This window comes from Cynocephalus volans, chromosome 15, assembly GCF_027409185.1.
Source record: "Cynocephalus volans isolate mCynVol1 chromosome 15, mCynVol1.pri, whole genome shotgun sequence".
Classification (NCBI taxonomy): Eukaryota; Metazoa; Chordata; class Mammalia; order Dermoptera; family Cynocephalidae; genus Cynocephalus; species Cynocephalus volans.
In genome coordinates, this window is record NC_084474.1 from 26,570,815 (window position 1) to 26,585,450 (window position 14,636).

Genomic DNA, 14,636 nt, shown 5'->3' on the forward strand with positions numbered 1-14,636 from the left:
ATCCGTGTTTACTAAGCACTTGGTCTCTGGCACGCCTGGCTTGCCAGATCCCACATCTTCCTCCTGCACTCGGTCCTGGCACCGGCGCTCCCCGCCGGCCCGCTGCGGCGCGCGCCTTGCTGCCGAGGTTTGCACGCGCGGACTGAGCTGCCTTTTTTTTTTTTTTTTTTTTCCTTAGTCGGTTCAGCGGTGTCCCGAAATTCACCCCCAGTGTGACTTCTGCCTCTGCTCCTCCTCTTCTTGGAACTGCCTTTTGTTTGTCTGGCAGCGCTGGTTGTACGGGGGTGTGTGATGATAGCAATGCGCGGGCTTATATAACCCTCGTCGTCCTGCGAGCCCTCCGCAGGCGGTCCCCGCTGCGTCCCGGGGCCGGAGTCAGGTCGCGCGGCGGTGGCGGCAGACAGCAAACCCACCCAGGGCACCGAGGCGCGCAGGCCGGGAGCCCGCTCAGCGCCGATCACAGCCCGGGGCCTGCCCCGCTCCCGGCGCGCCTGGGAGGTCAGGGGAGATACGGACCAATGACTCACCCCTCACGGGGAGGAAGGAAGTCCCGCTGCCACCTTATCTCTGCTCCTCTGCCTCCTCCCTGCTCCCAGAGCTTTTTCTCTAGAGAAGATTTTGAAGGCGGCGTTTGTAAGTATGATGCTCTGCTATTGCTTTACAAAGGAAGATGGTAAACTTTCCTTCCTTCCCTCGTATATTTCATGGTATGTGTTCATGAGAATCGTTTCCCTCGTTCAGATTCCTAGATGATTGAAAGTACGTTTCTGGCCAAAATTCCCCACCCAGTTTGGTCCCTCCTAAGGATAATAGGAAGGGAAAGAGATTTCAGCTGATCATTCACTTAACAAAATAGCACCCAGGCAGAGTGCTGAAACTGGCCACTTTGAAAGCATCCTGGTCATGTCCGGCTGTTCTCACACGTCTCCTCGCCCTAGAGGGGAGCCCTGGTTATTCACCTGGCTTGCTAGGGAACGAGAAAGATGCGACAACTTTGATCGCCTTGGGTACTCAATTTCATTCAGATATAATTGTTGAAAGTTTCTTTTCACACTATGAAATAAATCCCATCCTTCAGTGCAGCCTAGAAGCTTGCACTGGCTTGTGTAAACTATACAAAACACTGTAACTTTAGTGGACACGTGAATTTTTATTGAATTTTTCACTGCATAGCTAAAGGGTCTAATACTAAAGTGACACGGACAGTAACTTCTTAAGCACTGGCAAAACCCTGTTATTAAACTACATTCCTATAAAGAATGCTGAATTAACAGAGTGTTCTTCTCAGGAATGATGTTCTTTGCTTTGAGAAATTGCACCTCACCAAAAGGCAAATTTAAAATCCTGGAATAACACTAAGAAAGATATGACTTCCGAACAGTTAGAAACTATGATTTGCTAATTGAACAATCCAAGAAAATAAAGTTCTATTTTGGGTAATTGTACAATTTGCATTTATAAAATCATGATTATAACTTGGCGTACTATAAGACATAGAAAATTATTGCCTTAATAATATTTCAGGCAAGAAAACTAAGAAATATAAATTGGTAATAATGTAGAAAAAAGCAAGGCCTCTCACTTTTAATGCCATAAGTGCTGTGATTAATCCCTTGAGCTTGACTGTCTTTATATCTAGATAAACAGATGTGAAGACCATATATAATATGTGTGTTTTAGTGTGTATGTGTATATATATATATATATATGCCTAATTATCCTGAATTCTTACATTTGTTGTATCTATCTAGTACTCAGTATTTTACAGGATATTATAATATCCAAAATAGACCAAGTGGAGAAATTTCCTATCAAATTTCAGAATGCAATAGAGCTATTTTTTATTTATTCAATAAACATGAAAAACAATATAAAATATGTCTATTTTTAAGATTCTGTTTAGATGACATTTCCACTTAGAATTCTCTGTGGCTCCCAAGAAATTCCAAGGCATAATTAAAGTTGAAAAATGAGACTGTATCCTAGTTGCTTTTACCCCTAAATTTGAAAGTGATCTGTCAACACTAAATTCTATACTCTGGCTAATTTGATTACAAAGATCAGCCACATAATCTCAACATTAGCCTCAAAGGCATGCTCACTCATGGTAAAAAGAACACACACTTTGAAGAGATCTGGATTTGAGGCTTGGTTTGGCCATTAGGACTTGGTTATATGACTGGTGGCAAGATCTTTAAGATTTTCAGCCTCTGATTTCACATCCATGAAATAAGACCAATACTACTTACCCCAAGGAGAGGATTATTGAAAGGACTAAAAGGAAATAATACTTTTCTACTTACTCTATTTTTTTTTCCTCTTTCAATTCATTCATTTATTGAGCATCTACTATGTATTGCATGCTATGCTGAGCACTAGTGATACAAAGGTAAATAAGGTTAACATACTGCCCTGGAACAGTTCATAGTCTGAGGAGACAAAACAACAGATTTTTTTTTTTTTTTTTGGTCTTTTTGTGACCGGTAAGGGGAACACAACCCTTGGCGTGGTGTCACCCGCACCGCGCTCAGCCAGTGAGCGCACCGGCCAGTCCTATATAGGATACGAACCCACAGCGGGAGCGCCTCTGCACTCTCAAGCGCAGCACTCTCCCGAGTGCACCACAGGGTCGGCCCACAAATTATTTTCATAACAGTATAATATCTGCAAAAATAGAAATATGTTCAGGATTAAGAGGCAGCACTGAGGCCAGAGTGGTTATCTCTGCCTAGTGAAAGCCAGAGGCACTTTCACAAAGCTAGTGTCGATTGTCTGGGTTTTCAAAGATGAGCAGGAGGTGTGCAAGGACATTCCAGAACAGAAGAGCATGAGAGAGCAGGAGGTGGAAGAAAGCCTGGAACAGGAACTGGTTCAAGTAGTTGCAGAATGTGGAATCTAGTCAAGGCTGGAGGTTCGATCAGTGCCCAGTGATCAGTATCCAGGTGCTTCATGCCCAGGCATTTGGACCTATTTACTCTAGTGAAACACACTCATCCATAGACCAGCCTCTGATCTGCAGTTTGTTTTACAGGTTCTCGTCAAGATAAGAAGTTTGGGCCCAAATGTAAACCCACTACATCGCTAAGACATTGTTTGGTTCAATGGACTATTTTGTTTATCTGTTTGTTTGTAGCAAACCATCTCAATGATGGAAGCGTCCTGGCACAAGCTCCTTAACTCGCCCAGGTTCAGCACTTTCAGGATAACTCTTTAATCAATGGGGAGACACAGGAAGACTTTGTGTGGCACTGAAAAGGCGGAGAGCAGATGTGATTTACGTTTTAGAAAGATTTTATATAGATCATTTAGTATCCCATATGAAGTGTGGGTCTAGCAAAGGCCTGTGGGTAGTAATGCTATAAACCAGGAGACCAGTTAAGAGGCAATCGTAGTGATCAAGTGGGAAATGCTGAGGGCCTACGCAGTTAGGTGGTCAATAGGGCACAGATTCCAGAGATATTTAGAAGGTAGAACATTCTGGACTTGGGACTGGATAAAGGGAATGAAGGAAAAGGAAATGTCTGTAAAATTAGTTTTAGGCTTGGGCAACTGGGTAGCTAAACTGGAATACCATAAAACAAGAGAAAGAACAGATTTATAGAAGAAAATCGAGTTAGTTGGGGTTGTGTCAGCCTAACTAAGAGGTTAGGCTGCAACACTGAGTAAAAATAAAAAGTAGTTTTAATTGTCAGATCTTTCTCTCTCTAAAATTTTGAGGAGAAACATAAAGACTGGGCTCTTCCTATCATGCTCTAATGCCCTCAGTAAACATCAGTATCTGGGCTCACTGGGCTCAGAGCTTTAATCTTGTGTCCCTGGATTGTTTTCCCATTAACTTTTCAACAGGAAAGCCATGTCTAGGGAGGTCCTGACAATAGGTATGTACCCTCAGAGACAGTAATTTTTACTTCCTCTGAGACTTCAGAAATGATCAGACTGGGAAAAAGATCTGTGTGCTAGTATAATACTTATTTATAAAAAGCATATATTCATAAAGAATTAATACTTACTCATCCAAAAGAAACCCTTTTCTTAGCAGGGATTTTTCACTTCCCTTGAGCTAGGGGACCCACTCAGGGACTAAAAGCAAAAGAGATCATTTCTTACCTGGCCATTACTTGGTCTATAACTATTTCATCCTTCCTTGGTGTGACCAGCAAGTTCTTCCCATACTCTTGAATGGAAAACAATCTGATTAGCAGACAGGAAGCTGTGACTTTATAAATCTTTGAGGTCTGATTACTTGATAACCTTAGTTTCCATATACCCTTTCGCCCTTTCTATGCTGAGCACTTAATCTTCTATGGCAAAGCCTCTATCGGATTTCCTGGACTTCAGAGTTCTTACCCCACCTGAACACTTCAGAGCAAATGCCATTTATTACAAAAGGGGCTTAGCCCCAGACTTCATGGCTAGTCTTGCAAAGTCATATAATATTTCTTTCTGGTAGGTGAACTGTATCAACACATTTAAAGCAGATTTAAGAAGTTATTTCCACCTCTAAATATAAAGAGTCCTATCACTTCTTAGAAAGGTAGTATTTGGTTATAATCTGACTTCCATCTAGCTTCTGATGGCTCACCTAAAAATTCATCAAATTTTAGATATCATGTTTGACTTTTGAAATAATAAAAAATGTTTCTATTTTTGCTAAAATGCTTTCACCATTAAAAAAAAGAGTCCCAAAAAAGGAACTGTTAACATCTCAGCTATGCAAAATAATCGCCAAATATATACTTTAGAATAAGACGAGTTTGCATCATGGGGAAATTTATTATTTAAAAAGAAGCGAGATATATTTGGGAGAATTCCCATTAGCACAATTGAAAGTATGAAGAATATACTGAGCTTCCTTCTATGGTGCTGGCCATTTCACATTTAGGTTACTCAAGGCATTTATTTAAAGTCTTGGCTTCACAAGAAAGTGCTACACCCACCACAGTCTTTTTAGGTTTGCTGACACAATGATTTACTCCAGACCGAGTGCTGCCTGAGCCACTGTGCTTGCCTACATAACGTTTGAAGAGTGGATAGGTCACAGCTGTGCAGTCCCCCAGACACCTGAGCCCAGAGTATTGCTGGATTTTGCTTCATTTCTGTGCTCCACAGAAAGCTGGAAGCCCCCCAAGTCTCTCTTGGGTTTGGCTTCCTGTTCACATGTTTTCTGATCTCATGTCATTGTGCATGAAGTAATAGTCCCACATGCATGCACTATCCACAATGGCAAGATTTGTGTGGTTCATTGCAAGTTTTCTAATGAGGACATTTTGGACCTTCCAACAACTCCTTAGGGAAAGCAGTTTGGAACCGGTTATTACTTTCCAAGGCAAAGGGAGCAAGGGCAGAATGCTCTTCTGCAATAAGACTAAAGCCCCTTTTAGGAGGCAATTAAAGAAAGGACAACTGCATATGAAAAATAAACATTTACCTTACACATCTGTCTAAATGCGTGTATGTGTACAGCATAAAAAATGCCTCCAATTCACAGTTTAAAAATATCAGTTACTGTTTCAGCATTTCAGTGACTATGAATGATGCTAGTGTTTTCCATTGAGGAGTGTTATTTTAATGGCATTTCTCTGTAGCAAAATCTGATGAGTTTATGAAGTTTGAGAGCCAGAAAATGCAGCTCAGTTTCTGAACAAGTGCAAAAGCTAAAAGAGTTAAGTTCAATCATCTAGTTGCTTTACAGCATCGATTCACAAGTGCTAAATGCAATAACATGCTAACAGAGAGAGAAGCCAAACCAAAATTTGAAGGTACAGCTGTTAAACTATCAAGCTTAACTTCCCGATATATCATCAACAGGTGAAATTCTGGCACACACTCACACTTATCTGGGGATGCTAATATCAAATTTGGGCATATGTGCCAGTACTTTATAGAATTTTAGAGCAGGAAGTGATTTGGGAGGTCTTGCCTTTTTCTTTCATTTTAGGAATAGAAAACCTGAAACTCATATGAATTCTCTCTCTCTCTCTCTCTCTCTCTCTCTTTCTCTCTCTGCACATACACACAAATATATCTGAGTCTTGTGCTGAGTAATTGCTTACAGAAAATGTTATAGGTCTGACTTAAGAAAAAGAAAGGGTCAAAATGACCCACAGCTAAGTCACTGGTTCCCTGGTCCCTTCAAGTCTGTGTGACCCAGCTTCAGGACTGTGGGCCAACAATTTATTCTTGTCTGAGGAGCCATTCAAGATCTCAGATTAGATATTTGCAACCGAAACTTAAATAAACACTGAAATAAACAAAGGATTAATATGGGACTCAGGTCCTGACTGTACTTTACAGCGATGCTCGATCATTTCTGGTAGTAACTGGGGCCACGTTGTGACTGGAGTATAAGATGGAGACAAAGCCCAAGACACAACCGTCATTCTGAGGAATCTTAAAACCTGACTGGAGAGACAAGACCATCACCCATGTAGGTCACAGTGACAATGGTGGAGACTATATAACTAAGCGCTGCATTGTGTGGCACAGATTTTAAGTGCTGTGGGAGTTCTGGTGAGAGAGATTAATGAAAATTAAGGTTGTCAGAAAATGGGATTTCAGCTGATCCCAGAGGGATGATGAGAATCTTACTACATGAAGGAGAGAAAGATAGATTTTTCCAGGAAAAGAACAGCAGGAATGACAGCATGGAGAGGACCTCTTGTGGGAGGGACCCTGGGGAAGCCAGGCTGATGGGTGCTCCCTAGCAGCATTTGTCAACCTGAGCAGTAGACCGTGGCGCTCCAGTATTGAGTTGCATTGTTATCTAATAAAATGTTAGTGAAATAAGTACCCAAAGGACCTAGATATAAGTTGCTTTATGTTTGTATAACCATAAATACCCATTTATGTAAGTATGCAGTCTTGCGTCACTTAACAGAGATACTTTCTGAGAAATATGTCATTAGTCGATTTCATTGTTGTGCGAACATCACAGAATGCACTTACACATGCCTAGATGGTATAGCTGACTACTGCACATCTAGGCTGTATCATATGGTAGAGCCTATTGCTGAGACCTCTGTCATATATGCAGTCTGTCGACAGAAATATTGTTATGCGGCACATGACTGTATTTATGTCATTGAAAATCCAAAATAAGTTGCTAATTAAATATAAACAAAACCACAAATCAATAATATTCTAATTAATATTATTAATTTTATTTGCCATATGATGCTGTTTTGCTGAAACTAAACTGTAAATTTGTTTTCACCAAGTATTCATTACTGAAATTGGGCAAAAAATATTTTAATGAAACAAATTTCTGTTGTGTATTTAGTACTATGCCTATTTCTAGCAAACTGTTGGCACCAATTGGCACTTATAAAGAAGAAAGGTTCCAGGCAGTACATCTGCTGGGGTTGAGATTATGGAACTGAGAACCGTGATGACTCAGTCATTCTATCACTTTATTCTGGTGAATAGAGGAAACTTCATATGACACAGCAGGATGTATTTGACTTTCACACGCTTACACATATCAAGCAGATATTTAGGTTGCCTCTGCTCTTTTTTCATACCCTGTAACAATTAAATTATTACATTAGTCTACCATATATTATCATTTTAATGATGAGAAATCAAAGTCTCCATTTATAAAATTTAAGAAAACTCTGATCCCATCCCATGAAAATGGCTTTTGATTGCAAATATGCAACAGAAGTTGTATCTTTATTACTGGTTAAAAAATTGTTCAACTCAAGTAATAATGATTGCCAACATTTATTGAACACTTATTGTACCAGGAACTCTTCTAAATTTGTTACATGAATATTCTCTTGTAATCCTCACATCAACCTTACGGGCTACAAACTATTTTTAATCCACATTTGTCAGAGGAGGACACTGAGGCATAGAGAAATTAACTACTCAAGGTCATGTACCCAGTGAATGCTGTAGCCTGGAATTCAGGCATCTAATTCCGGAGTCTGCTGCCCCCAGGAGCATATTCAGAACAGTCTCAGAAAAGGTGGTGTTATTTTGTCATTAGTCTATGTCAGCGTGACCACAACCAGATACTTTTGACAACACGTTCAAATGTAAGTTTTTACTTCAGGAGATCACAAGGTGTCTACATAATTATAAGCATAAACTCTTATATGCCCTCCCAGAACATATGTAAAAAGTGGACATCTGCACGATGCTTATAATAATTTACGAGATTATCAGAGACATGGAAACAGGATGGAAAAGTTCTCCTAGAACTCACCAACTCCCAGGATGAGAAGCACAGGGGAGTGGTCTAAACGCCTAATGGGTGGGGCGTGCTAGATTACAGAGGGTGGCGTAAAACTGGTGGTGGCAAAGTGTAGCTGCTGTCAGAGTGGAAAGAGACATGATAAGGGAGGCATGGGAGGAAAATAAGTACTACAGCAACAGGCAAGCTCCAGGGAGGAACTGCTGCTGTGATCTTGCTATGGGAGTGATGCTTCTAGAACAGAGCAAAGGGCCTGGAACTGCCCACATTTAACCTGAACCGCCAAGGCCAGCTCAGAACAAGAAGAGATTCGAGGTCTATCGAGGGACATAATCTGCACCCATTCCCTTGATATTCCCCTCTGTGTGTACCAACATATAATTGTGTTCACCAGTGGAAAGGTAAGAAAGCTCCAAATGAAATGCTTTATTAAACATTAATATTTTCATGGGCAAGAGAAGTATTTTTTAAATATAAAGGAAATTTTGAGTTCTTAATAGGATGTGTCATTTTCCTCTTCTATCTTGTTTATTTCCTCTTCTATCTGATATATCATATACACACATATAACGTGTGTTTGTTAAAATGTGTTAATCATGGCAGCAAGATTGCTTCATTAAATACTTAATGCATTAAAATGGGTGTTTCCTTTTATTCAAAGCATCTAAATTTATTTTAGTCACTTACATATTTCAACTGTCATAAATGAAGAATATAAACAAATGCAGCCACTTGTAAATGCTTACTTTGCTACTCATCAAATAATACCTTGCAGCAACTTTGAGAGATTTTATGATTCAGCGCATTTTCCTTTAAAATAAGTCTCATAACCTGAAATTAAACATCACTCAACTTTTAAACTTGGAACACTTTGCAAACTTTTAAAAAGAAACTCTTCTTTATTGTTTCTATGAAATCCAGTCAAAGAATAATATGAAATGAATCTGATGGAGAGTTTTCCCTTGATGAAGAAGGGGTCAAAATGGAAACTTCTACAAAAAGACTGAATCACCCACAACGCTTCAAAGACTCTTGCGAGTGATTGATAGAAAATCAGTCTGGGTGAAATTTGGAGAATATTCTTCCTAATGATATCCTCCTTCGAGGCTGCAAAAGGGCAGCATCTGAAAGATTGGAGGAATTGCTGGTGAAAGGCAACTGACAGCTCTTTTGCTCCCCCCACCCCCACTGTAGGTGCTGACAGCCACCTGACATCGTCTAAAGAAGGAAAATTTGGCAAATGACATGCAGGTTCTTCAAGGAAGAATAATAGCAGAAAATCTCCAAAGGTACTAATATGAAAGTTTATCTCTTCATTGGGTCACCAAGGGTCACCTGAGCACTCAGTGTCAATTGAAGAGGGGGACATTGCCCACATAGGGAATTGTAAGAACGGGCACAAATTGAGGAGCCAATGGTCCTGCACCTTCCTGTAGCATTATCATTCTTCTTGACTGAGAGAATGAAAATGGGCCTTAAAGGGGGAAGAACCGGGTCATGAAATTAGTCCTCAGGAATGTCAGAAGAATAAGAAAAATAAGAATCTAATCAATATATGCTAATAAAGTGTATGGGACACTGGGATTAGTTTCTCGACATGAAATTAGAGCATAAGCAATTTTTCTGATTCCCAGAGCTTTTTCTATAAATAGTATAGAGTATCACCAGTAATGGCTTACTACTGCACAATATACACAAACTGCATCAACAGTAAGAGAAGACCAGTTGAAAGTTTTGTCTCCTTACTTCACAGCTCCAAACAGGAGAGGAAAATATTCTAAACCAGAAGCTAAAAAAGATATATGTTTAGGAATAAGTTCAATAAACAGCACGGGGACTTCATAAGAGTTCTTTATCTTCTTGAGTCAGTTTGCCACAATATTTTCTTTGGGAGCCTCTAATCAGTTTTTCTGTGGGAAAGAAAGAGGTTGGTCTTTATTATCATACCATTCAAAATTAAGTAGAAGGGACTGGAAAACCCTTAATACTGGAAGTCACCCTATATTTTCCCAAGAGGTCACTGAAGACTTGATTTCCCAAAGCATCTGTCTTAGTTTCTTTTGTGCTATGAAGAGGCCACTTTTCTGGAATGCCATGTTGTTTATTATCTAGCTGGAAATATTTCATTTCAAACTTCTCTTCCTTTAAAAGGTAATTTCACCACCTTAAGCATTATATCCTTTTTATTTCTTGGCATAGCCTTATTTTGGTAAAATAGAAATAAGTGTTTAATATTGTATCAATGAGGGTCGCTTGCTCAAATTTAATGTACAGGACACTTATTTCTTAAAAATCTATGGACTCCCTATGAAAGCTGGCTCCAATCTGCTTTTTCCATTGTTGGGCTGGAAAATTCAAATTTACTGTGTGACTGGCTGCCAGCTTCAGAGATCTCTGCCACTCCTCATCCAACTCCATCTTTTGAGCTGGCTTAGATAAGCAGCTGATCACTTCTCACCACCACATCTGTATTCACATATCCACAATCCTCCCATCTACTAAATTTGGTGAAAACAAATGGATCCTTTTAGTATGTGCTTGGACAGTCAGGTTTATCAAACAAGGACAACTTTACTGGACCTTAGGGTTTCAAAATGCTGCCCTGTGGACTTTTAATTGGCTCTCTGTTCATGTCATCTGGGTATAAAATTCTTACATTTAGTATTTGTCCAGCTTTAAAGAACTGTTTACCTGTAGATCATTGAACTTGACATCACCTCCAAAATACATAACCCAAGAAACAGAACCAGCACATATTATAAGCAAATCTCAGAAGCTGCCAACCATCTCTTATCTATCAGATTGCTGAAAGATTATCTCTTGTTGCAGGAAGACAGAGGTTGTATTCACATAGAATGACACCAAAATACAATTAAATTTCACAGCTTGGGGGAGATTCTAAGGGTTCTCATAAAAAATGTTCACACCTGTGGAACACATTGCTATTTTTTGTGAATCCTGGTTTTCAGCTTGAAATACACCTGCCAAAATATGAATGCTGTTATTGTACCTCCTGGATTCTAATATTGCACTGTTGGACAGGGTTTGGTGCACACAGATGGGATAACTTAGAACAGCTACTAAGTTGTTTGTGTGGAAATTAAGACCTTTCCTAGTCCTATTGATGGCTGTTTTGGATAGAAAGTTTTATCATAACCATGCCTTAGCCATGCCTCTCTGGCAGTTTATTTTTTTGTATTATTTTAATTATTTAAGTTAAATTCAATACATTAATTTAAATTTAAGTTATTTTTTAAAAATTGTCTATAGACTGTAAAAGTAAACTACATCTTTTCAAGGAATCAATATCAGATGTGGGCCCTAAAAACTGCTAAAATTATCCTTGTCTTGGTATCCATGTCTTGGTATCCAATAAGTATTTAAAGCTTGCTGCAAAATATGAAGAGCTGACTTTGGGGGTGCTAAAAAGCAGATTCTTTTCCTTTGTGATTATCCTTACTTATCTTTAAACATTTCTCATTAAAGAGGGCAATTTATTGCATACAATACTAACTCATTTAAAATTAGGTATTTGTAAAACCATATAATGGTTGCCAAATATGAACTTTTTTTAAAAGTTAAACAAAAAAAACATACACTTAACCCAATCCAATTGATCTTTTCTGTATGAATATATATTGTATGTAGAATCATAGAAAATTGCTTTTATTTGACTAAGTTTGACCTACAAAGGCAGCAATTTCATGGGCTACTACCTAATATTTTACATAATTGGAAACATGGAGAATGTACGATTTTATTCTGTTTTCTTCTTACCTATCTTTATATCAGAACAGTTTATAACCTCTGCATTGTCTTCGAAGTTCATTAAAATTTGTGCATCATGTTCCATTACATGAATGTGGGACATATAAGTTGCTTTTGCTTTTTCCCTGTAAGAGAGAGAACACTCCAAAAACACAATCAACATATTCCTTCATGCAGCTATTCAATTTGGCTGCATTCTAATGCCAGTTTTTAAACTAGAGTCTTCTCCTGCATTAGCCTTTCATCCGTTTGAGACAATACTTTCACATGTGAGTCTTCAATACAAATCTAAGCGATAAACAAGTGTTAGTATGTAGAAGCACTCACGTTTGCACATGTATACATACATAGTTACACGGATCTGTTTACACAATACATGCTCAAAGCCAATGAGTTTGTGTTTAAAGAAAATATCAAACTCCAGTGAGATGGGAAGTATTGTGCCCATCAGGCTGTGCAATCTTTAGCTGTCTCCTCTCTATTCTCATCTGTCTGAGACCTGTCCCAGCAGATGGCCTTGTCAGTGTGCTTTGGCTGCCAACAGAATAGCGCTTTGTCTGATATGGCGAGGAAGCAAACTCCTGGGATGTTGACCAACCCGAGGAAAACCCTTTGCTCTTGCCATAATGATATATTCAGGCAGGAAGTTAAGAGGAAAATAGCTATTCCTCTGGCGAGGGGAAGCGGTTTAATTATGATGAGGGTGGGGGCTGGGGGACATTCACAAGTAGAGATCAAGAAAAAAGAATAGGATGATGTCATTCTTTGCTGGGGCAATCACTGAAATGAAATCAGGTCACACAACAATGGTCTTGTTCTATGCCCAGAACTGCAAGTTGTTATGAGAAATTACTTTGCTGTGATGCTTCTCAGGAAGGGTCCAAGCACCCCTGCTCATATGGAGTTATCCCCCCAAACACCTTTAAGACAGGTAAGAGGTGCAGAATCATTCCAGCCAGTGCTGAAATGGCCCACATTGGGTTCACATTTGTTTAAGATCACTGTGCCACAGTATAGGATAGAAAATGTGTCCAGATTCTTATAACACAGTGAATTTAAGGAAGCTGAATGTAACTGTACAATTTGATATCGGGTCAGATGTTTTAAATTGGTGCCCTTTTTTGTAAGATAATTTTGAATGGCATACTGAAGTTAAGATGGAATATATGTCTCAGTAGAAAGTTTCAAGAAGTCACTTCCTGAAAAGAAATACTGCTTTGTACCATGTTAGGGCATTTATAGGGCTGATTAATTCTGCTTACAGAGGAAGCATTTGGTCCGTGTTGATCTTGAGTTCCTAGTTCCAGTGACAAATACATTCGCTTTTAGGTTCCTTTTGTCAATGGCGTCCTAATTTGACCTCATTTATCTGCTTAGATTTCACAAGAGTACATCATAATTATAAATGAAGGTTCAACTTTCTAAGAAGCCATCCCTGGAATAATCAGGAGGTAGGGTCAAATCCTGTTATTAACATTCTGTCATCATTGCATGAATAGTGCTTAAAACAAATAAGCCATTGGCTGAGGTGTTTTTGTGCGTTGTGTGTGTGGATATTTTTGCTGCATGAATATTTATAACAGTAGAATCGAAATACTGTGGGCTTTTTACAATGGCATCTGTAGGTTAGAGAATTCGCAAAAAAAATGTTCATTTTGGGTAAACCACCGCTCTTTAGTTGTATGTATATATTCAGGGACTACATGAAAATGTTAAAAAAATAAAATAGATTACAGTGGGAATTCATACTTTTTTATGATTTCACTTTCAAATTACTAGGGAACCTTGTGTTATAATCTAGTGTATAGGGGAAGTCGTGATGTGTATGGGACAAATATGTTTGAAAACTGCTTTGGATTGTGGCTATCTAAATGAAAACAGGCACGTTTTGAAGGAATCCTCTTTGGGCAGATTTGGAAGTCGACTTCAGTGACTTTTGCTACCCTTATTTTTAAAAGGAAGGTAATTCAGCTATAGGACCTTTGAGAAAGAATAATTATTTAAAAATAAAAGTAGCTAAAATATTCCCAAACAAATGGTCAGTACCATCAGAAGTTCCCAAGTTTTCAAGACAATGTTTTTCTTGTGTATTTATTTTTAGTAGCCATTGAAGAAATTTAAGTCCATTGTCCACAGTCAGTTGACATCAGCATCTAAAATGCAGGTGTTACTTTAAGCAAATCTATTATTTGCAAAGCAAGTAAGTTGGTAGTGGCTTCTCACGATGGAATTCATCATAAAATTAATTTTTAAGTTATTGGCTTTTACATTTTTACCAAAAAAATAATTTGATGTATTTTCTGCATTAAAAAATGTACTTATTACATAAAGTATGAATAACCCAGAAGGTTAAATCTATCCTACCATATTCATAGGAGTCTTGTCTATCCAAAGATGTAGGCATGATGATGGTACATAGACACACTGGCTGTGAGAGAAGGGTCAAAAGCCGTTCAGCGTGATCAGCACTGTGCTGTCAGGTTTCTAGATATTTTGAGTATCTCTCCTGGTGATAAGTATGCAATAATACTACAATATTCTGTTCTCCAAAGAGCCCTGCTAAGAGTCATGATGACAGCTCTGGTTTTAGGCATTTTATTTACTCTGACTTTCTACAAAATTAGAATGTACTTGTCCTGTTTCCCTCACTGGGATGTTGTAAATATGAGAT

At 38.7% G+C, this 14,636-nt stretch overlaps 1 protein-coding gene across 5 annotated transcripts in view; it reads left to right on the forward strand.

Annotated features, from left to right (window-relative positions):
- The first annotated feature begins 597 nt into the window (after window positions 1-597).
- The window catches only part of SULF1 (sulfatase 1), a 155,988-nt gene continuing 141,949 nt past the window's right edge, over window positions 598-14,636 (forward strand). For 4 of the 5 annotated variants that reach the window (XM_063079114.1, XM_063079111.1, XM_063079112.1 and 1 more), the window contains exon 1: window positions 9,406-9,486. The gene's annotated coding sequence lies outside the window, so the exon portion shown is untranslated. Of the gene's footprint in view, window positions 634-9,405; window positions 9,487-14,636 lie in introns of those variants that run through there. The other variant, XM_063079110.1, reaches the window with a different exon arrangement.